Here is a 24,940-nt window from a genome sequence, read left to right as displayed (position 1 = left end):
CAGGAATAAAAAATGGACAATAGCAACAAGTGTGTTTGTACATTACGTAAAGATCTGGCTAGTTTTTTAAAAAGACCATGAGAATTGTAAAAGCTGATGAAACGGAAACAAGCTGTGACTCACAGTACCCACAATAAGGCTATATTAAGCACAGACTGAGCGGAACATTTATGCAGTCCCCATGTATCCTTCGCTTGCCAGCTCGTCGCTGAAAACAAGGCTTTACGGAGAATGCTATTTGCGGTAAATATAGTGGAGTGTGCGCGATTCAAAGTGCACTGTTCTGTTGCGGACTTGAACACTTCACGACGTCTAACACTCAAAGTGTGTTTGGATAATTTCTAAGTCATTACTTGAGGACTTAACCGAGCGAGTTGGCCTTGCGGTAAAGGGCGCGCAGCAGTGAGCTTGCATCCGGGAGTTAGTGGGTTCGAATCCCACTGTCGGCAGCCGTTGTTTCCGTTGTTTCCCATTTTCACACCAGGAAAATGCTGGGGCTGTAAGCTAATTAAGGCCACGACAGTTTCCTTCCAACTCCTAGCCCTTTCCTATCCCATCGTCGCCATAACACCTATCTGTGTCGGTGTGACGTAAAGCCAATATAAACAGAAACATGTTGAGGACTTATACATATTTCGTGTTGTGAACTTGTGACAATTTACCGGGCGAGTTCGCTATGCGGTTAAGGGCGTAGATTTGTGATCTTGCATCCGAGTGATAGTAGGTTCGAACCCCACTGTAGGTAGCCCTGAATATGGTTTTCGGCGGATTTCCATGCTCACACCAAACAAATACTGAGGCTGTACATTAATTAAGATCACTTCCTCCCCACTGCAAGGCCTTTCCTATCCCATCGTCGCCATAAGGCCTATCTGTGTGGGTGCGACGTAAAGCGAATTGTAAACAACAAAATTTGTGATTATTTCTTTGTTATGATCTCGTTATTATTTCAACAGTGTGCAACTTTAACTTGCGGTATGTATTACTTCGAGTGTTTAAATAATGTATTAAGTCACGACTTGAGTCCTTAGAGAATTTCTCCGGGGTTAAGTATTTCACTTACATCAATTCCTACTTGAAATGTTTGAACAATTGTCGAGACGGTGCTAGAGATTAGTGCTGAATAACATATGTATTTCTAACAGTGCTAACAGTAAACCTCTGCTTCTTTCTTGCGACAAGTGTTGGTGAATTACGAATAAAACGCTTCGACTTATAAATACTTCTTCGTTGTAACATTTATTAACTTGCATTTATTTTGCGGTGTGAACATCGAAATTATGCCATTTTCTATGCCAAATATTCATTAATTCGTCAAGGTGATACTTAGAGGTTCGCTTTATTTCGTGCCACATATTTTTATTTTCGTGACATCAACGGACTTTTGTTCATTTCTACAGTTACTTACTCAGAGACTAGACATTTAAACTACGCGGATTGTAAACATCTTTGTAAATTAAATGTTAAATGTCTTCATTTTCACTTTTTATTTGTAGACTCTTCTACAGATACAAGTGCTTAATAATTAAATTCTTCGTTCCTAACATTACTTGTGGCTTGTCTGCCGAGACAAGTGTTTAATAATTGAATTCAAACGTTACTTGTTAACATATTGAAAGGAGTGAAGTGTAAGTGTATTGATCTTTGATAAACAAATCTTCCCGCGGTGGGTCACAATATAAGTCGCAGGTCTGAGTGGCTCAGACGGTTGAGGCGCTGGCCTTCTGACCCCAACTCGGCAGGTTCGATCCTGCCACAGTCTGGTGCTCAAATACGTAAACCTCGTGTCGGTAGATTTACTGCCACGTAAAAATACTCCTGCGCGACAAACGTCCGGTACCTCGGTGTCTCCGGAAAACCGTCAAAAGTGGTTAGAAAAATATACTATTATTACAACATAAGTCATTCAGTGATTTATCACAGAATTGGTAACTGGTGAAGGTGAGATAACTTCATGGTGCCCATAATGATGCTGAGAGAACTTCGTGATTCCCATGGTAATTGACGATTCTGGAAGGATATCGTGGTACTCAGGGTAATTGGCGATGTTGAAGTGATTTCATTGTTCCCATGGTGGATGGACATCTGGTGTACCGAGCGAGTTGACCACGCGGATAGGGGCGTGCCACTGTGAGCTTGTATTCGGAAGATAGTGTGTGCGAACCCCAATGTCGACAGCACTGAAGATGGGTTTCTGTTTTTTCATATTTTCAAACAAGGTAAATGCCGGGGCTTTACCTTTATTAAGGCCACGGCCGATTCCTTCCCACTCCTAGCCCTTTCCTATCACATAATTACCATACGACCTATATATGTCGGTGCGACTTAAAACAAATTGTTGAAATGCGGTCAACGTGTCCAGGAGTGTACGTGTCCCTTTGCCGAAGAAGATATCGAAAATATCTTTGTAGAAATGATATTTACATCTTTGAATAAATGAACATTTGAAAATAGAACACCACGTTCATTTTTAAACCTCTCTCTGCACGCACACGAAGAGCGTGCAGCACATGACCCTGCATTCAAATTCATCGTGATCTTCAAGCTAGCCATAGGCGCTGGTATTTCCCGTACACTATATGCATATAATGGGCTATAGTATATAAATGCTTCATCAACACTTGTAAAAGAATACAAATAGAGGCTGGCCACATAGTCGAATAAGGCCGAAAATTAAAATATATGTTTTATGAAATATATATTTAAAATGTCCAGGGATAATTACTCTCCGCAGCGCTACGGTTGAGTCATTTCGTTTCTGTCATCTTCCAGAGAAATACTCCGGCCGACTGTCAATGATATTGATGAAGAAATACCCGGATAGGGTTCAAGAACACTAGTTTGTTCTTGAGCACAGCCAGCCTCTTGGTGTAGGGGTAGCGTGCCTGCTTGTTACCTGAAGGTCCGGATTCCATTCCCGACCAGCTCAGGGAATTTTACCTGGATATGAAGGCTGGTTCGATGTCCATTCAGCGAACTGGATTATAACTGAGGAGCTATCTGACGGTAAGGTAGCGGCCACGGTCAGGAAAGCCAAGAATATCGGCCTAGAGGATTGGTCGCGCTGACCACACACCTCGTAATGTGCAGGCCTCGGACTGAGCAACGGTCACTTGATACGTCAAGGCCCTTCGGGACTATTGTCCCATGGAATTTGGTTTGCTTTTTAGTTCTTTAGAGTGCACTTTGCAGTTCCTCCTTTCACATTCTATACTTTTTCAGTTGTACTGGATACAAACTTCCAGACACAGTATATTCTCCATTTCAAAATAACCTTTTATAAAGTATGTATCACATTATACATATTTTAGTAAAATTCGTATGTATGTACTTTACCTATTTACACAACTAGGAAAAACGTTGAAATTTATTAGAACATCCAAAGTTCGTAGTTCGAGGTAAAAGATATCGTTTATTTGCAATAGGGGAATTTAACTTCTAACAATAATTTAAAAGTAGAAATAATAACAAAGTTATTGGCTTTACGTCCTACCAGCTATTCTTTTACGGTTTTTGGAGACGCCGAGGTGCTGGAATTTTGTCCCGCAGGAGTTAGTTTACGAACCAGTAAATCTACCGACACGAGGCTGACGTATTTGAGCACCATCAAATACCACCGGACTGAGCCAGGATCGAACCTGCCAAGTTGGGGTCAAAAGGCCAGCGCCACAACCGTCTGAGCCACTCAGCTCGTCTGTAAAAATAGGAAAATCATCTGATTCAAGTAGAGCCACGCCGGTTGAACGAGTAAAGCAGTGGCTTGTCAATTAGAAAGACTGAACCTCGATTAAACATTGGCAGGGATTTAAGTTTAGTTCGCCATTGATCCCTCCTCTTCAAACATGGACAATAGGGATTTTTTCGGTGAATGTGAGCATATTGAAGTTCTGGGAGGTTCACGGTGTTGATTATATCGTCTTCAGTTCTTGCTCCACAGGTCAGTCATGCAGGGTGTGTTACCTACAATACAGTACCTCTACTACGCAATTAGCAGGATTATTTTGCTCATTCATCCTTCTCCGATGTATACTCCCAGTTATAGTCATGTGACATGCTAACACACTGAGGAAGTTTGATAGTTTATACGACGCCAATTAGGAGAGAATGAGAAGTGTGAAGGAACCGTGATATGTGCACTCAGATTATTGAATTTATAGTTTCCTAATGCAGATACATAAAACCCACCTTCCTTGGATATATATTACTTTGTAGAAAGAAGTCACAATCAGCAATGCAGCTACTCCAAGGAGACAAATAAATTCATCTTCTACCAAGGGTACCAACATAATATTTTTCAACATTATATTCAATCACTTTCAAAATTCAGTAACAAATTTATAACGACATATTTTCCAAAGCTGAAAAATATTTCATCATTGAACATACTCACAAACCTCCGAGATGTGGCTTCCAAGTTACTGTAGCATATCAATTTGTGACATCATAACCGCAAATGCGCGCACACCTGCAACGCATATTAGAAGACGGTATATGCTTTCAGTTATCATAGAATTTATTCTCTGTGTTTTCCAAATTCAGATCCAAAATAACGGAATGGAACCTCACATACAATTATTAGCCGCTACCTTCTCGGCATCAACAGATTGTAAGTTCACACACATTATAGACATCATCACTACTCAGGTTAAAATACACACTAGGAGCCCTTGGCTCTAGACTACGGTACTCCGAACTCTTACATTTCTCAATATGAACTCTATTTCCGTAGAGAAATGCGAAGGATACATCTAGCTCTAGAATTTTTGAGTTTTAAGATATTCTAGACTGATTCAAGACGGCCTTGCCGGGCTCAGTTGCTCAGAGCGCTGGTATCCTGAGCTCAAGTTGGCGGGTTTGATCACGATCCAGTGGTATTTGAAGGTGCTCTAATATGTCAGATTCATATCGGTAGATTTACCGGAACGTACAAAAAGTACTCCTGCGGGACAAAATTCCGGCACCTCGTCGTTTCCGGCAACCGCGAAAGTAGTTATTGGGCCGTTTAACCAATAGTATTATTATTATTATTATTATTATTATTATTATTATTATTATTATTATTATTAAGACGGCCAGCATACCGTGCTGCTAATGTAAGCTCCAGGATAAAGTAATGGGAAGCTTGCACGTTTGGAGATCTGAAGTTTGTATCCCGTCACTAACGGAAGCTGGATTCTGAACCGTGGACCCCACGGACAAATTAAGGCTGTCACTTCAATTGTTGGTCTGTCATCCTAATTGCAATTCAGTCAAAAAAACTTTATATGAAATGAATTTCTTGCGAAATATCTGCTTTTTCTTCTAACGCTGAACGGATGTCCGCGTAACAACAGGCAGTAGGAGTGGCCTCGTACATGAGAAGACAGGAGAGCGCCATTAAATCCTCCTCCGACTGACAACATCGTCCCGAGAGAATACCCTGCGACGTAAGTACACACATGTTGAAGGGACAGTGACCAGGGGTGCTGAAATCCCGAGTTCCCTGGGCGAATTTCCTACTAATCCCACATGGCCAATCGTATCCCCATCCATAAATATTTCATTATAAGTAGCTTTTAGGTCTGTTGTTGCGTGCACAAGTCTTACGCAGACTTTTCCCTTCCGTATGCCAGTGCACTTGAATCCCCCCTTACCCTCCACTTTTATCCCTTAGGGACATAGTAATTGGAAAATATAATGTTGCTCTGCCGCGGAATGAAGGAGGCAAAACGAGTTTTAGCTTCTGTTATTTGAACATGAAAATACGCTTGATTGCAAAGGAAAACGTGACAAAATGAAGAGCTCCTAAGTCCATAAATTTTAATCAAGATGTAATTTCTGGGGTGAAACACGGGTGTCCAATTACCCGGTGGAGTCAGCCTTGTAATGTTTGCCTCCAAATATTATTAGAAATGGACTTTGTCTCGTAGTATTAGATCAGACGATCTGGATTTGGAGGATTGCTAACTTTTGGGAATCTATGGCAGGAGTGGTTTAGTGCGAGATAGCTGTATTAAGCAAATTCAGCGTCCATTTCTTAGGTTTGTCTACAAGACATCATGGGAGTGTAGAAAAGTTTCCTGTATATTATCCCATAATGGTTCGGTTTGTATTGACTTCACTTAAAATCACCAAGATGCATGCAGTGCAACCGTACAAATGTCACGCGGATGACGCAAAAAGAGCAAGTTCTTTTTTTATTTTCAATTTGCCTTACATCGTATCGACACAGGCAGGTCTTATAGCGACGATGGGATTGGAAAGGGATAGAAGTGGGAAGGATGCAGCCGTGGATTTATTTAACATACAGCCCCAGCATTTGCCTGGTGTGAAAGTAGGAATGCACAAACAGCAGGTGAGACAAAGCATAGCATTGCGGCAGATACGGTTTATGTTGGACACCACATGTCTGTGTTCGAACGTAAAACTTTACCCCCCCTTACAAATACTTTCACTCAATAAATGCAATCTTAGGATAACCAAATAATAATACTAATAATAATAAAAATAATAATAATAAGTATTATAATAATAGTAATAACATAACAATAGTCACAATAATCACAAACACAAACAACATCCTCTGTTATGTGTGAAATCGGAACACAAAATTAAATATTATTACATCCGTTTCATAATTACTATTATTACGATACTTAATTTCCATATCCTGCTAATGTGGTAAAGCATGTCTTGTGACACTTCAATGTACATACAGTTTAACCCTTTACTGCATGGATTATTTTTCGTTTTCGTTTGGTGAAGAAAATTTCAAGCTTCAATGTTCAACTTACGTTCAGTGTTTTAGACTTAACAGCAAAATTCTAACTGGGGCTAATAGTTTAACGCTCGTATGTGGTGTGGATTGCCATAACGGGGTATACATACGATTTTTCACGATTTTACGGTAAGCTTTTAACATTCAAAGACCGAACATTAATGCGTACTGGCCATGGGTACGATGCTTAATTTCCATATAGTGGTTCAGTCTATGAAGCCTGCTAATGTGCTAAACCATGTCTTGTGACACTTCAATGTACATACAGTTTAACAATACATACATACTACTGTAATAAACTGTACACAGTTAGAAAGAAGATATTAAAGGAAACTTACGTAAAATTGCCCAGAATGAGGAAAATAGTCCTATTTTGTCAATAAAAATAAATTTATTCCGAAATTTGGTAACAAATGGAATGAAATAATAAAACATCAGAACACAAATCATGTACTTACACTCAAATTGATCCGTGAAAGCACCTCTGTCAACAAATATTTTTATGCACGCATCCAGATATGGTGTTCCTGAGCACATTGGGCAGCAAATTCTAAGTCCGAATTGTTCTATCAACAAAATAATTATTGTAGAGGGTGGATCTGAGATTTTCTATTTTCAGGATTGAGTTAGCTGCAGCTCTGGTCGGGATGATATGAATAGCTGAGAATAACTGGAAGTATTTTATTAGATAAGAGGGGCCAGCTTTATTGTTTTGTGGAGTAGAAGCAAAGAGTGATAACTACGACGCTGGCATTGTTTAAGCCAATGTATCACATGAAATGCTGATTTACATGATGAAATTTGGAATGTTCATTATAAAGCGGACAAAAGCATTCAGTCCTGACTGCCATACTTTGAAATAAATTTTGTGTAGTTCCAAAGACAATGAATTTCTGTGTACTAAGGGAAATGGTATTGAAATTGTTTATAGTTAAACTGTATAAAACTGTATGGCAGGTTCTTAAATCGTACTAAAATCTGTAAAATCATTTCACTAGAAACACGTGAATCATATACGTTTCAAATGTTACATTATGTTCAACAGTTTCTTAGTATTAGATTGATCTGATCTCGCCGCAATACGAATAATTACATTTAATAAATGCCCTACATCCACGCAATTACACCTCTGTATATTAAGTCAAATGTTCAATTATTAGCACACATGCTACACTCATGCTCATGAAAACTAGAACACCTTGAAAGACCAGAGATAGGAAGTTTATATTTTTTTTGCTAGGGGCTTTACGTCGCACCGACACAGATAGGTCGTATGGCGACGATGGGATAGGAAAGGCCTAGGAGTTGGAAGGAAGCGGCCGTGGCCTTAATTAAGGTACAGCCCCAGCATTTGCCTGGTGTGAAAATGGGAAACCACGGAAAACCATCTTCAGGGCTGCCGATAGTGGGATTCGAACCTACTATCTCCCGGATGCAAGCTCACAGCCGCGTGCCTCTACGCGCACGGCCAACTCGCCCGGTGGAAGTTTATATTCACAGGACATGTGTATCAGTACGTTCTGGAGAAATAATTAGCATTGGAACCATGTTGGCCTTCAAGTTCAGTGTCTACATCAATATACCGGCGGACCACCTTCGACTGGTAAACTGTGCCTGCGGCTCTAGTTGTCCCTATGAACCGAAGGTAATGGATCAGTGTGACTTGAGCAGACGTGCAGGATGTCTCGCAGGCGTATGCGAGAACCGTAGCGTTAAATGAGTAAGTTTGAAAGAGGACGCATTATTGGCATGAGAGAACGTGATGAAACCATCCGGGAAATTGCTGCTCGTATGGGACGAAATGTGTCGGCATTGCAGTGGGTGTGTACAGAATGGTTCACAGACGGCCATCGAACACGATGAGATGGGTCTGGTTGCACCACCCAAACCTCCCCCCCCCCCCATGAGAAGATCGATACCGCATCCGAATAGCATTGCAGGACAGATCTGCATCATCCTCGGTCTGACACAACAGTGGAACAGTGTAACACATCGTACACTATGAGGACTGACAGTCCGCCGTTTATTGCGGTCTGTGTTACCGGCGCGTCTTCCATTTTCCAGCCACCTTTGACTAACGTGCATAAACTGGCTAGACTGCAATGGTGTATGGAACGACGTCACTGTGGACAGGAATGTCAGCGGATGGCATTTTCGGACGGAACCAGTTTCTGTTTGTTTGAAATTTATGGCCGCATTTTTGTTCGCCGCAGACAGAGGGAGAGGCATCATGTTGACTGCATTCGCACAAGACATACAGCGCCAACTCAAGGTCGTATGGTGTCGGGTGCTATTGGGTACAACCACAAATCGCAAGTGGTGCTTGTCCAGGACACTGTGACCAGTCTGACCTACGTGAATGACATCTTGCTACCCGTAGCCGTACCCTTTCTGAACTACACCCCAGACGCCATATTTCAGCAGGAAAATGCTCGGCCATATGTTGCTGCATGAACACGTGCCTTCTTGTTGTTGCAGGATGTCAGACTGTTGACCTGGCCCACCCATCACCGGACCAGTCGCCGATCAAATTTTTTGGGATATGGTGAAACGATTGATGAGGTGCTGTAACACAATGCCAACCACCAAAGACGAACTGTGGGACCAGCTGAATGCAGCATGGATGGCTATATCCGAAGACGTCATTCGCGCCTTATACACGTTGATGCCATCACGCATGGTGCAAATTATCAGTGTCCATGGAGGACCCAGTGCTTACTAGGCAACAGGACACATGCTGAACCTAGGTGATTGAAATGCTAATCGTTTCTGAAAAATATACTAATGAACCTGTCTTGTGAATATGAACTTCCTATCTCTAGTCTTTCAAGGTGTTCTGTTTTTTATGAACATGAGTATAATTATTATATGGTTATTGTTGCTGTAGGTTATAAAGTATGATTTCCTACGTGCTGGAATAGAATACATCAATTTATGGAAATCTCTGGCACATGAATATTCATTAAGTTATTAAGAATGTAATCCGATGTACCGTATCTGTCTTTTTTATCAGTTAATTAACCTTAATCTATGGGACTGTTATTTAAGTTGCCTGCTAGTTAGAAGTGAATTTAAAAATCGTATGAACACCAAAGCACATCACATGATATAACTATTAGACAACCTTGCGTGATATTCACTTCACTGAAGGAACGAAGGACGAACAAATCACATGGCTGTTGCCATATTTCCAAAGTCAATGGCATTGTAATTGTTTGGGTAATTTGAAATATAGATCCTGCGAATTCTAAGTTTTTCTTGGCTTTGCATGTCGCATGTTTTGATTTTGTCTATATTAAATGAGTCTATGATTAAGGCAAGGGAAAGTGAAATTCTACGAAAATTTCCATTGTAAACAATTTACTATTACGTACTATATAGCCTATTTTAATGTTCAAGTATTCTACACAGATTACGTGATTATGTCCAATCTCCAAAATTATTGTCATTAATACCATATCTCGTAGTAATAATTTCATTAGGTATGGGAGTTATCAATTTTAAACCGTGAAATTTATAGTCCAAGGTTAAATTTACAATTTCAATAAACATTTATTATGATATGTGGTGTTCTTTTGGTGTAATTAATGTACCTTCCTGCCACCAGGTTTCGTGCTAAACGTGTCGTTGATTACAAAGTCATCCCGTTTCCTCTGGCGGTGCGAAATAGTTTCCATACGTCTGATTACTAGAATCGGAAGTTGAGAAAAAGTTCCTTTATTTCTGAAGTGTCCGAAGTCGAGGCCCAACGAAATGTATGATCATTTCGGGTCACAATAGGCAAGAACATGGTGGGTTTTATTTGTCCTTTTATGCCTTTTTTGGTTTTTAGGATTATTGGTCCCTTTCATAGACTGTTTTAGGTCTTAAATTCTTTTTGTGCAACTTGAACTTCCTTTGACTAAATTTTACTGCCCATTTGCAATTTGAATCATCATTAGTTCATCAATTTCCTCTTGAACATATTTTTGTCTAGTAAATACAAATATGTGAAACATATCTGACAGGATAGAAGATTAAATTAAATGAAGAATTAAACTAGTGCTTTAAAAAATACAGGGGTATCAAATAAATATGCCAGATAAGTGATATATTTACAGGAGAAAATTTTGATGTGAGCGTTTATGAAAGGGAAGGTGTCACTTGCTTCAAATATGAACTCTCAACATCCGCTGATGTGGAGAGAAGTTCTTTTGTGTTTAGCAACGTACTGTATGAAAACTGACGATCCTTTACACCTACGAACCTGGGGATGACTATTTTAGTATAATGAAAAACAAATTGGGGTAAGGTTTCCAAATTCCAGTTTCCGTAAGCCTAATGTGGTTAAGCCAAATATGATTCCAGTTATACAAATTTCAATTTATTTCTCCATGATGTCCATTGCGGGTTCGCTGAATTCATTCTAGGTGGAAAAAGTATTTCTTTATAAATTCGGCAAGTACTTTTTTCAATAAACAAGGAATTTCATTCTTTAAATTATGTTAATCTAATAATATATAATGTCTGAGAGAAGTATTTCACTCATATATTTTTACACTCTATGCTGGATTTCAGCAGAATTTTGCATTTTAAAACTTTATGTTCCTTCATTAAATATGTAATTAAAACTAAAATTTCGATATATTTTGACGTCCTTTCTGGTGGCTTTATCTCCCTTTTTGGATATTTCTAAGTCTTTTGATAGGTCCATTTTAGCCAGTTTATAAATCTCCAACATCCGAACCTTACTGATTACATTGACTGTGATTTCATCAGTGCCACATCAAACTATCCTAATTATTATCGAGCTTTATAGGTTTTCTTTTTTTTTTTTTTTGTCATTTGCTTTACGTCGCACCGACACGGATAGGTCTTATGGCGACGATGAGGGAGGAAGGGGCTAGAAGTGGGAAGGAAGCGGCCGTGGCCTTAATTAACGTACAGCCCCAGCATTTGCCTGGTGTGAAAATGGGAAACCACGGAAAACCATCTTCAGGGCTGCCGACAGTGGGGCTCGAACCCACGATCTCCCGAATACTGGATACTGGCCGCACTTAAGCGACTGCAGCTATCGAGCTCGGTCTTTATAGGTTTAGAAGTTACGAATAACCGCTACATGGAATGTCCCCGGCTGTGTTTTGTGGTCATCCAACGGGCTTTATTAGGTCGTAGTTTTTCGATGAATAATTAGGAGAAATAAACCGAAGCAGAATATAAATTTATTTCACTGTCAGTATTTTTGGTGGCTAATATAAAGGCGCTGAATGTAGATTCTGTAAATTAAAATCACCACCACGACGTTCTGATAAATGGTGTGGGAAGTGATCATTAAAAGCGGCCTGAATCAACTGTTACTACCATTAACTAGCCAGTTTCTTTGTGTTTTTACTTACGGCAAATATTTGCGCCATTACAAGAAGACAGTAGAAAGAAGAGAGTTCCTGGACTGCGGCCAAACCGTCGCTAGCGTGGAATGGGGGAACTTTGAAGCGCGGCTGGTCCAGAAATGAAGTTAGTCATTTCTGGAATAATGGATATTAGACGTGCTTTTATCGTGCATTCTGCTCTACTGGGGGAAAAAAGTTCACGGAGGACAGTCGTGCCATTTACCAGAAAATTAGTTTGATTGTTTTCATTCCGGCTTTCTACCAGAACAAAGAACAGGTTTCAATAACTACTAATATTGTATATTTTTAATGGCTACAGTTTCCATTGTGTAGATGGTGGAAGTGTAGCTAACATCAGTCTGCGTTGTTTTTTAACGCGATCCTGTATCATGAAATCTAGAAACCAGCCAATATTTATATCACACTAACTGCAACAGACCTTATTTATGCAGCAGTGAGAGCCATGAAATATGGATAACTTCCTGATCATTGCTACATTATACAACGTTGAATGTAAGTAAGACAGTGCTTTCGAACCTGACTGTTATTAGCGCCATTTCAGGCAGTTAAAAAAGAACAGTTTTGTGTGACTGGCTTCCAGCACGTTAAGAGACTAAATTTCATCACATTGGCGTCTTTTAAAAGTCAACAGCTATAAAAGAAGCTTTTAAAGGAATTATTATTATTATTGTTGTTATTATTATTATTATTATTATTATTATTATTATTATTATTATTATTATTATTATTATTATTATTATTATTTGGGATTAATTCGTTTGCAAATCAGAATTACATTTAGTGGCTCTGTAGGGCAGGGGGTTCAGACGGTAGAAACGCTGGTCTTTTGATGCCAAATGGTGGTTCACTCACAGCTCAGTCTTGTGGAATTTGAAGGTGTTCAAATATGCTCGTGTAACTCGATATACCTGTACGTAAGAGGAATCCTGTGGGGCAACATTCCGGCAAGTCGGTGTCTCCAAAAATCATTAAAGTAGTTAGTAGTACGTAAAGTTATTATTATTATTATTATTATTATTATTATTATTATTATATTATTCAGTTATATATTAATTCTCAGGTCACCCTAAATGCAAAAATGAGGTAAAATTTGATTTTGAGAATATTTTGTTCCTCTACTTTTTTCCGGGCCAAAACTCAAATTCAGATATATCATATGGATTTGTTTGTGTGTGGATAGCTAATTTATAAATACCAAAATTATGTATGCCTATTCGCTCACACCTCGAGCATGTGAAAATACCACAGAAATGAACTGGGATCGAATTCTCCATCTAGGGCTCAGAAGGCCAGCGCTCTATCGGATGAGCTACTCAGCCATTGATTGTCGGTTTAAAGGTGACTGAATTCAGTGCTCCCATTTTGAATTATAGATCTCATTTCTGAGGTTAATTAATGATGATTTTAAGAATCTGGTTTCAATTAAATCAAAAGATATCTGCTATTGTATATTCTATATCATAATCGGTCACGTCTGTGATGTTGTAAATTCATAAAAAACGATCGACAAATACCTCCGGGAAACGATAACTGTCTGTATCTGTTCCACAATCTCAATAATTTCTAAGACTTGAAAACATTATTGTATCGGTGCTCATAATGTCAGTCCTTCTGTTCTGAGTTAGTCCACAATCCTCAAATGTGACTCGTTACCAGAGAAGATTATAATTAATGTTGATGGTTTTATGTACAACTAAAATTTTTTCGGAGACGCCAAGGTTCGTTTACATTGTCCCTAAAGAGTTCTTACGTGTCGGTAAGTGTACTGAACCCTGAAAATACCAAAGGACTGTGCTCGGATATAATTTCGCCACCTTTGGCTCATAAAGTCACGTCCTTGTGTTTCGTATTCCACGAAAAAAATAGAGGTGTAATAGCTATGATTACAATAAGAACAATCACACGAAAAGCTACAAGCTTGGGTTTTACGCATTATAAATACAATCTAGAGGGTGTTACAGAACTAACTACAATGCTAACTTATTTTAGACAGGAATGACTCCTTGAGCCACTCAGCCAGTGAATGCCAGTTTGAGATGTATCCGATCAGTTATTAGACTAGTCGGTTCCTTCAACACCACCATGGAATTTTTTCATTTATAGCCTAGTGGTTTAACGTCGCACTGACATATCGGAGGTTTTCGGCAACGCAAGATGGGGAAGGGATAGGATAGGGAACGTAGCGACTGTGGCGTAAAGTTGGATTATTAGAAAATTTCAGAATCCAACGGTGTCGCTGTGCTGAAGGGTAAAATGTAAACTGAGGAGTTTGAGACTAGTTTCGTTTCCGAGCCAGGAAGTGTTACCACACATCCAGTAACTCACTGGTTCTGTACTCCGTGTCATTACTCAGTAATACCAGCCTTCATATTGTAGCAGACATAAAAGGGCGTGAGTGGAAGCTACATTATATTTTAGTCTGGGCCAAAAGATAGACGTTGAAGTACTGCATGCGTCTAAGAGTAGTAACATGTGAAGTTTGATATACAAGGGGCAGTCAAACAAAAACCGAATACCCTCTTCAAAATGACCCTGAAATGGTTTTATTCGAAAGTAATTACCAAAAGCATTTATACATTTATCTCACTGGGAGACGAGGCAATTAATTTCAGTTTTGTAGAAAGCGGTAAGTCGCTGACGGATACACAACCACACCCACGCTTCTACGTCCCCGTCCGAATGAAACCGACGTCCACGAATGTCTTCCTTCAGGTCGCCAAAAATGTGAAAATCACAGAGTGAAAGATCCGGGCTGTACGGAGGATGTTAAAGTGTTTTCTAACCAATTCGCTGAAGATTGGAAGTATGGGGGCAATGATGTGCGCCCTTCTATACGTCACTCGTGCACACTCGTAAAGGACATGCAGTGTTTGACATACACAGAAGACATGGGATGATGAGTTTCACGTACTCCAGCACCCTCAACCACCAGAAAACGAACCAAACTTCTCTGCTCTCTTTTGATTGCCTCAGTTTCTACAACTGGACGAACACACTGGACCAGACCGCGCATCAACATTACCCAACAACTGAGTACACCTGTGAGTTGTCACTATACTCCGTACGGCTCTACTTCTAAATTGACGTTTTAGCAGATTTTGGCTCTGTCTGGTGGTTATGCGCTGAAGCATAGACATCCAACCAATCCCAAGCTGCCATTCATATCGATTTATATTGGCAGAGCACGATCTCGAAACCTAGTTGCCAACTCTAATATTTACATTCACCATGTGGTTAACCTATCTCGCTCAGCGTGTATGGTATTTGGTACGGTTCGCGATCTTTTGCATTTTCCTTCAATATTTAGTGTGTTTTTCATATTGTTGGTGGGTTCCAGTGACTCTGAGATCAGTACAGTGTTCCCATTGTAGGCCATAACCTCCTTTCTGTGCCAGCCATTAGTCTTTAGTGATGTGTTATTTCTCTTTTATTGTTAATAATGTATTCTCTTTTAGTGCCAGATATTGCTAGAAAGTGTAGTTCTTGTGAATTTGTTTTCAATCCATATTCATTCGTTTTTCTGAGTACTGTATTACAATTTAAAAGGGCTGTTTACCGCGGTCATATTTGCATCAGCTGTTCTCGCAGGTGTAGCGCGCTGGCAACAGGGGGAAGGCGATGCTCATTTGTTTTGCAAAACTTCAATTTAGAAGTAAAGCCGTGCGGAGTATATGCAGTTCTACCACAGCGATGGCAATATCGATACGTAAGAACAGTATTGCCACATTTCACGCAGAATGTGTGTTATGCTTTTTATTTGACTGTCCCTTATACACATCTTTATTTTCAGGAAGGTGTTAAGAGTAATATGTTATCCCATATCCGAGATAACTATCAAAAATCTATCAAAAATACAGAAGTATATGGAACTAGAGATCTTACAGTAAAAACACCGATCATTGTCTGTACTCTATAATAGTAATCTAGTATCTAATATCCGTATACCCACACAGGCTGAAGTTGTAGTTTATCACGTAGTTAGCCAACAAGAAGACAGTTGATACTCATACATAACTAATAGTCAAATTTAGTTTTAAAAATACATTTACCCACGAGTGATGGGTAAATTCGAAACTTCAGAAGATGCGTAGTCGAATTAAATGGATGTCACACGTTCGCTCACGGAGAAATGTTCATATTGTAGGGTTTGCGAGGTTTTGAGCTAAACTCATTTCACTCGTAACTGTGAATATAAACAAAGCATTGTGGCCCCTATTTGAGGTGCTGTGTGCTACAGGTACCAGAAGGAGAGAGGAAGGATATGCACGTAGGAAGAGGAAACGAGACACGGAACTGCTGAATACATGGCGCCCTTTCAAAAGGCTTCAGAGTATTGTTTAGAATGTCCCAGTGTCACCTGTGGCCAGTTAGACTTCATCACTGCTAGAAATGGTCACGTGTTGACAACGATTGAATTATCAAGCTGTGTGTATACAACAACTGCTTTACCAACTCGGCATGAAATGGAAATAGCGTATGGCTTTCATTGCCGGGATTGTCCGAGAACAAGTTCGGCTCGCCAGATGCAGGTCTTTTGATTTGACGTCGTGATGATGATGGAATGAGGATGAAGGCGACATATACACCTAGCCCCCATGCCAGCGAAATTAATCAATTATGGTTAAAATTGCCGACCATGCTTGGAATCAACCCAGGACCCCTGTGACCAAAGACCAGCACGCTGACCATTTAGTCATGAAGCCGGGCAACAAGCTGGAAAACGTTGCCGAAGTCAGTTATATATTAGAGAAATATGTGATTATATTACAAATATACAAAGGATTTGTATGCTAATGCATATTTTGTTTGCCGGTAAGTAGATCTCCAAAATCGACTAAAAGTGCGTCTGAAGGTGACACTGGACGAATTATTAAAGTGAATAGTGCATACATATGCATATTTGCGTACATTTGAGTTAGCGAGTACATTTCAAATTTCGGATTTATTGTGCATATATTCGAATTTTATTATGCCTATTGCAACGTGTTTTACACGCAGTCTTTAATAAAATATAAAGTAGCTAATGCCGTGAACACTTTCAGCAATGAAACGGTTCAAAACGAACTGGCACATTTCCAAATCATACCAGAATCGGTCAAGAAGCTAGAAACACGTGGATTGCATCTTGGTGATTCGCTGGACATTATGTAGAACGTGAAGCGTGAAGTGGAAGATACGCAACGAAACCTTGGACTCCGTCTGCAAACGAAATATTGGTGATGCCCTTAAGCGAAATCCTGGCTAAGACATCGTGATAGTTATAAACAAATATTTGGCTGGTACTGATAATGTGGATCTATCAGAATGTTTAACACCTACACCCACTCCCGAATTGAAGTACTGTCCTGTCACATCCGTAGATGTAGAGAGATCATTCTCCGCATTGAATCTAGTTTTATCAGGAAATCGCCACAGATTTAAATTAGAAAACTTGCAGAAAACTGTTGTGGTGACAAAGCAAATCATGGACAGGAAAAGTACATTGTGCAGTGTTAATGAAAGAGGGATGTGCATTTAAGTGCGTGGTTTCTTATACCTTTTAATTAAAACCATACTAATTGATTTATCATGTGTATTAATTAACACACGGTGTCTTTTCTAGGAGAATTATTCATATTGTTTTAACATTGAACACTTATAGATTGTTACGTCTCACAAACTATGCACGGCACGTTTGTTATAGTGGAACAGTCGCAGATATAAGTAGTGTGATTTTTTGTTTCTCATGCAGTTGTTTATGAATAGTCATGATTTTATATATCGGCGTGGTTGAATCGTGTGAGTCTAGTAAAGGAATGTTAGGTTTGCATTTCATACAACCGTTTTATAGCATGAAAATAAGTCCATACTTCAATAAATATTTCACCACCTTTTGCAGCATAGCAGCATGCTTATATTGGTGATGTATACATCATATAAATCCGATGTGTAATTCTAAAGAGAGATACATGATATCCGAGTGGCATAATCACTGGCATCACATGAAGGTGGCTCCTGTTCGAATTCCGGCCAATGCTTGTGGGATATTTGGAATGAAATGCACTTTTCTGTGTTTCGTATTCCGCATAAAAATTGAGGTCTCATAGCTACGATTACAATATGAACATCTTATGAAAAATTTGAAGCTTCATTTTTTGCATTATGAATACACTCTATAGGATATTTAGAAAACTGTCTCCAGAAAATAACACAGAAGCTAGTCATTACGAAGTATAACTTATTTTAAATAAGGGTGGCTGTCCGGTGAAGTCGGAGGTTGACATTAGAGATTGTTTCCGAAGTAGTTGGTGAGGGTGATATAAAAATAGGAGCTATGTAGTTTATTTATTACATAATATGGTCGAAGGTTTGATCGTTAGCATCAATGCGTGCATTATTGCGTCTAAGCACTGATTGTCGTACACGTCTGAAAGCACCTGGCGTGCCACAGAAATTTGGCAACAAGTTATCTACCTATTCAATGGGTATCTCGTACACGAACTGCTTGAAATGTCCCCAGGAGAAGAAGTGAAAAAATAATGAGATTAGTCAAATGGATATTAATAGGTCCCAAGGAATGGATTTACACATATCCTCTAGTAACAGGAACTGCCTGAGAGAAAATGCATTCCTGTCTGAAATAAATGTTTATTGTTAATTGGATAGATTATGCTAAGTCCTTAACTGTTATGCTTTGGACGAGTGGTAATGCCTCCCTTGAACTTAGTACTAGGTATATAACACTTTCTCCCGTTTCTGTTACACACGTCAATTTACCCATTTCATCTCCTGGCCACCACCCATTCAGAATATACAGTTCTTCTGTACCGCATAGTTCTAGTAATTTTTTGTCGTACCTATTATACCCTTCATCTTCACTGGTTCTTTATTTAACTACTTTTACCTCTACCTCTTCACCATAAACTGGTTTTCAATCTGCAATCCTCGTATTGAAGTTCCCCATAAGCATACATATTCCTAATGTGCTTATTTACGTTCGCAACTCAAGGACGAAATCCTCGTTTGCAAATGGAAAGCCTTCCGAAAGGTTGTAGACAAAAACAAGAAGTAAGCTTATTTTCATTTGTGTTTACGTTTAACCAGAGAACTACTTCCATTTCTGTTTCTAAAAATTCAATTTTCTCCTGAATATCATCCCTTACGAGGGTGAGTATTCCACCAGGATACCTGCCTATTCGAACTCTCCTATCTCTTGTCGTGCTATGTATTTTAAAATCGCCCACATGGAATTCGTATCCTGGTCAATCCAACTCTCAATAACGGTAATAATGTATATTTCGGCCATTAATGGTTTCACCTCTTCGTTTCCCATCTTGTTTAAAAATCCCCCCTACATTTACACATCCTAGTTTCCATTATAGTTATATTTCATTTGTACATTATGTTAGGTTGGTAGCCTTGCTTCTTGTTACCCTCGATTTCTCGATTTCTCTCCTTCTAAAATACTCACTTCTAGTGAACTAAGAAACTTGTTCTGTGGTTCTCTAGCTCGGGTACCAATTTGTACAAATATATTTTCGAACACCGTGAAAACTTCCAGATTGAAATGTGTCGTGTTTACATTGTTGTAGTTGTACGTATTTGATACGTGAAGGACGGACTGTGATGCGCGTGTTTGATTAGGTGCATGCTTCCTTAAGCTCAAGGTTGCTATTGGTTGGCATTAAATAACAGAGAGCACACCAACTCGTACAGGTTTCTCGGTGACAGTGGGATACGGAGGACCTAGGACTGGGAGGAAAACGACGATCGCAGTTACCTGGAGTGCAAACAGGAATCCACGGAAATTTATCTTCAGGGATGCAGATAGTTTAGTTCGAATCCACCATCTTGCTGCTACAAGCTAACTACTACAAAGCCCGATTCGCACAGTCAATTCTTTCAGTATCATTTCTTGATGGATTCAATAATTTTGTATGTGTTCCATGGCATAGGCCAGAGTAAACCGGAAGTTCAGTTTATTCACTTTTTAACAATTGGCTTTACGTTTTTCTGGGGCTGAAGACAAGTTCTGTATACGAATAATATTCCGTATTATGAGAGATCCTCCTTAATGAAATGTTACGGTATAACAGCTAGAATTCGAGATTCTTTTATATTTTAATATATCACATATCGAAAAAGGTAATAATAATAATAATAATAATAATAATGTTATTTGCTTTACGTCCCACTTACTACTTTTACGGTCTTCGGAGACGTCGAGGTGCCGGAATTTAGTCCCGCAGGAGTTCTTTTACGTGCCAGTAAATCTATCGACACGAGACTGTCGTATTTGAGCACCTTCAAACACCACCGGACTGAGCCAGGATCGAACCTGCCAAGTTGAGGTTAGAAGGCCAGCGCCTTAACTGTCTGAGCCACTCAGTCCGGCTCGAAAAAAGGAATGTATATATTAGTTTCATCAGGATGACCCTAAAGAAATAGAGATCGACATGCTGGAACACGAAGTTTCCAACGGGCCGTTACTGTTAGGTCCATTACCAGCAGCCACCGTCCGTATAAGCGAAACGATGCTTGTAATGGAATATTCGTGTGCTGTAAAGTCTCGGTTTTCGCTTGCGTAAAATTAGCAACTGTACGACGTAAAATGAATCAACCTCAATTAGTTTTCACATACTCAACTAACAAAAGCGAATTCATTACATTGAACGAATATAGCTTGGTGAAACAAAAAACTTCCCGAGCATCGGATATTATTTAATTAAGTAGCTCCATTTATCACGTTTGCTAACTCTCTTCTTTCATATGAAAAGCTGTTTTATTCTTATAGGAAATGTACTCTTTACTACACAGCACTCTGGGAAAATTACTTTACTCCTCCGATTTTTATTTTCATATTTCAGACAAAGCATATTAGGTAAAAAACGCCTTTTCCAATGAGACCATGTTCGACTGTAAATAGCTATGTAGCCGTCTTATCGCATAGGTAGGCGTTTCCACATCGTATTCTTCCACTGCGTCGTACACTAGGTTGCCTGGCAACATAATAGGCTGCCTTGTGAACTGTTTTTTTTTCTTGAGAGTCTCTTTAGCCTGGTACCAGCTGAAAGCAACTTCAGTGTTCAGATTTCTGGGAATTATACAAGATATTGAAACAAATATGTTTTTTACTAAATAAACTTAAGGACGTAAGTATGATATTGGATATGATGGCAGCTGCACTCAGACAGTACAGTGCTCAGAAAGCGAAGATTCTAGCAGTGAACAAGAATACCGCGAGAATTACTCCAAAGATAAAGCTAGGGACGTCTAATATACCGGGTGGGCAAAATAAAATTCGCTCGCAAAATATTTCAATAGGACTGACGCAAGATTGACCCTTGTTATTGCACATCAGAGAAGATACTGGAAATGGTCTCATCTGAAGAAATGAGAAACTGAGGATCCGAGTGACCTGACTCCACTTCCCTTGGAAAGCACCGGCAGAACTCAGCATGCGAAGGTTCGTCTGGACGCTTTGAATCGTGCACAACTGTAAATTTTTAAGGATACAGATGCAGGTCCTTTTGACACGATGATCTCTTAATCCCCACTTGCACAGGTAAATGGCATTTCGTCGACTTCGTTCCAGGCTTTCCTTTACTAGAACAATATTTGCTGGTGTTGGAACAATTTTCGGATGGTTACGACTTTTATTCACTACAGTGCCCATTTCACGCCATTTTGCCATTCAGTTTTGAATTGCGAGCCTTGCTGGAGGTTTTTCCAAAACACTTCCCGTCTTAAACTCTTGCTCAAACAGTTCCACACAGGGTTTCCAAGAATAGTGCTACGCATAACACTCGACAATGGACACGCGCTATTTTCTCGTGAGCACCATTTTGTGTTGCATTCAACTGATTACTAAACACGTCTGCTCCTCTCTCTCACTCGCACTCACGTAATGACACAGCGACGTTCTGGGGAGATGTGAAAGATGCGCAAGCGCAGACATATGACAGCAACCGATCAGTGCATCGAAATTACGGTTTCTAGCATTTCCTGCGATGGACAGTTCCATTGCTCATTGACAAGGTTCGATTCCGCGTCCATCTTATAAATAATTTCCTGGCCAGTTTTATATTTCCCATCCTGTAGGAACAAGTAAAGCCGGCCCCGTGGTGTAGGGGTAGCGTGCCTACCTCTTACCCGGAGGTCCCTGGTTCGATTCCCGACCAGGTCAGGGATTTTTACCTAGATCTGAGGACTGATTCGAGCTCCACTCTGCCTACGTGATTACAGCCGAGGAGCTATCTGACGGTGAGATGGCGGCTCCGCTCTAGAAAAGCAAGAATAACGGCCCAGTGGATTCCTCGGGCTGACCACACGATACAAACCGATGAGGGTGCTGTAATGAGGCGTACTAAGCAAGATGGGGTGCGACCTAGTTGGCACTGCACACCTCACTGAGCTAGGAGGTGCTGTTTGCAGTTCGAGTGACGTCAAAGCATCTAGATGAACTAGTCGTGCTCGTTACTCAGCATCACTCATACCACAGTATTGCCTTAAAAGTGATTGAGACTTCAAATGAAGTTATGCTGGGGCTGTACCTTACATAAAGCCACGGCGGGTTCCTTCCCAGTCCTAGCCCTTTCCTATCCCATCGTCGCCATTAAGACCTATCTGTGTCAGTGCGACGTAAAGCAAATAGCAAAAAACGGAATCCACAGTACCAAAGAAAGTCAATAAAAAACGGACAGCTTAACTAACTCCTCTTGAAAGCCGAGATCTTCTTCTAAAGGAGGAACTAGCTCGCCGATTAACAGGTAAATTTATATAGCTTTTAGAAAAATTGAATTTCAATTTGTAAAATAATGTTATTTATTGGTGGTTGATTGCCTGTAACCCATTCAATTTTTATTTAAATGTTACCACTTTCGTTCATCCTCCAGAATACCTGTATCCCAAGAAACCTGCAAAAAAGTAAGTATGTCGTCCAATTCGGCTATGAAGTATGAGGTCCGTAGCCTGATTTTTTGGTTATTCTTTGACCAAGAGAGGAAAACAACAAACGTCAGACAACGTAGAGAACAGTGTTTTGCTCATATGCCACGCGAACTATTCTGAATGGATCACGAAACTTTTCATTAAAATGCTAATGTCTAAATGGAACTAATGAGAATTGTTGTATGGAAATTGGTACAAAGGCGGGAGGACCTAATAACCCTTTAAGTAAATCCCTTAAACACATGAGTCTGAATGAACCCTGTTGCAACCATCAAACTAGCATTAAAATCCTTGAAAATGGGCGATAATTGAATCCAGGGCCTCCAGATTCGAGTTAGGCACACCAATCCAAAACTGGTTCGCTGGCAGAAAACCGGGTGAGTTGGCCGTGCAGTTAGGGCCACACAGCTGTGAGCTAGCATTTGTGAGATAGTGGGTTCGAACCCCACTGTCCGCAGTTCCGAAGATGGTTTTCTGTTGCTTCCCATTTTCACACCAAGCAAACTGCTGGGGCCTCTTCCCTCCCAGTCCAAGCCCTTTCCTATCCATTGTTCCCATAAGATCTACTTTCGCCGGTGCGACCTAAAGCAACTTGCTAAAAAAAAAGTATAAGAATTGGTAGAACTGGTAACTGATATTTTATATTTTTAGCAAAATATAAAGTCTGTAAAATGCAGATACGAATTCATTCAAAACTCTGAAGCAGAAAATTGAAATATTCTGGAGCAATATAGTGAAATTATGCGTGTGAAGAAATACTACTGTATAATAATATTAATAATAAGAAGAAGAAGAATAACAATAACAATAAGAATAAGAATAAGAATTAGTTGGTTCCACTAACTATTTTAACGGTTTTCGGAGACCGAAGTGTCGGAATTGTGTCCCGCGAAAGTTCTTCAACGCACGGGATTGGCGTATTTGTGTACCTTCAAATACCACCGGAGTGAGCCAGGATCGAACCCGCCAGCTTGAGCTCATAAGGCAAGCACTCTACCGCGTGAGCTACATTATCACAATGTTAGAGCGTACCCAGAATAATGTGTTGGAAGAAAGGCGTTTTTCTTCCTCTCCAATGGTATTCATGGGCTGAACACCATCCAATCACACGCTCATCATTGCGATTTAAATTGTTCAAGAGACGAAATGTTCGGAAAGACAGGAAAATTGAAATTGGCAATTTGTACCCAATTTGTGAATGTCTTTCTTATAACAATTGAATGAGGTTTCCTATTACCTTTCAGAGGAGCAACGTGATCATTCGCTTAACTCGTTCGTATTGAGAAAGAGATTGTGTTGCGGTGTTGGTGATAAAGACCCTGAGCCATCTCGATATTGCTTGTCTCAGCCCAGGGAGAAATACTTCATCAGTTCTTTCTCTCCTCTGTGACAAATATTTTTTTTTTGCTAGTTGCTTTACGTCGCACCGACACAGATAGGTCTTACGGCGACGATGGGACAGGAACGGGCTAGGAATGGGAAGGAAGCGGCCGTGGCCTTAATTAAGGTACATCCAACCTACGAAATCCGAAGAAATCGTTTTCTGCAGTCCTGTTTTATCTGATGGTAAATACTGTAATTGTACCTCTCCTAAAGCCGTGGCTGTTTTCTTTCAAATAACACCAAAATTGACAGCAAAACAAACAGTGATTTTTTTATAAAATAATTCTTAGTATATAAAGAAGCCTCCGTGGCTCAGGCGGCAGCGCGCCGGTCTCTCACCGCTGGATACCGTGGTTCAAATCTCGGTCACTCCATGTGAGATTTGTGCTGGACAAAGCGGAAGCGGGACAGGTATTTCTCCGGGCACTCCCTTTTTCCCTGTCATCTTTCATTCCAGCAAGACCCTCCATTAACATTTCAT

The sequence above is a fragment of the Anabrus simplex genome, chromosome 2 (assembly GCF_040414725.1).
Source record: "Anabrus simplex isolate iqAnaSimp1 chromosome 2, ASM4041472v1, whole genome shotgun sequence".
Taxonomy (NCBI): Eukaryota; Metazoa; Arthropoda; class Insecta; order Orthoptera; family Tettigoniidae; genus Anabrus; species Anabrus simplex.
This window is presented reverse-complemented; position numbering follows the sequence as displayed.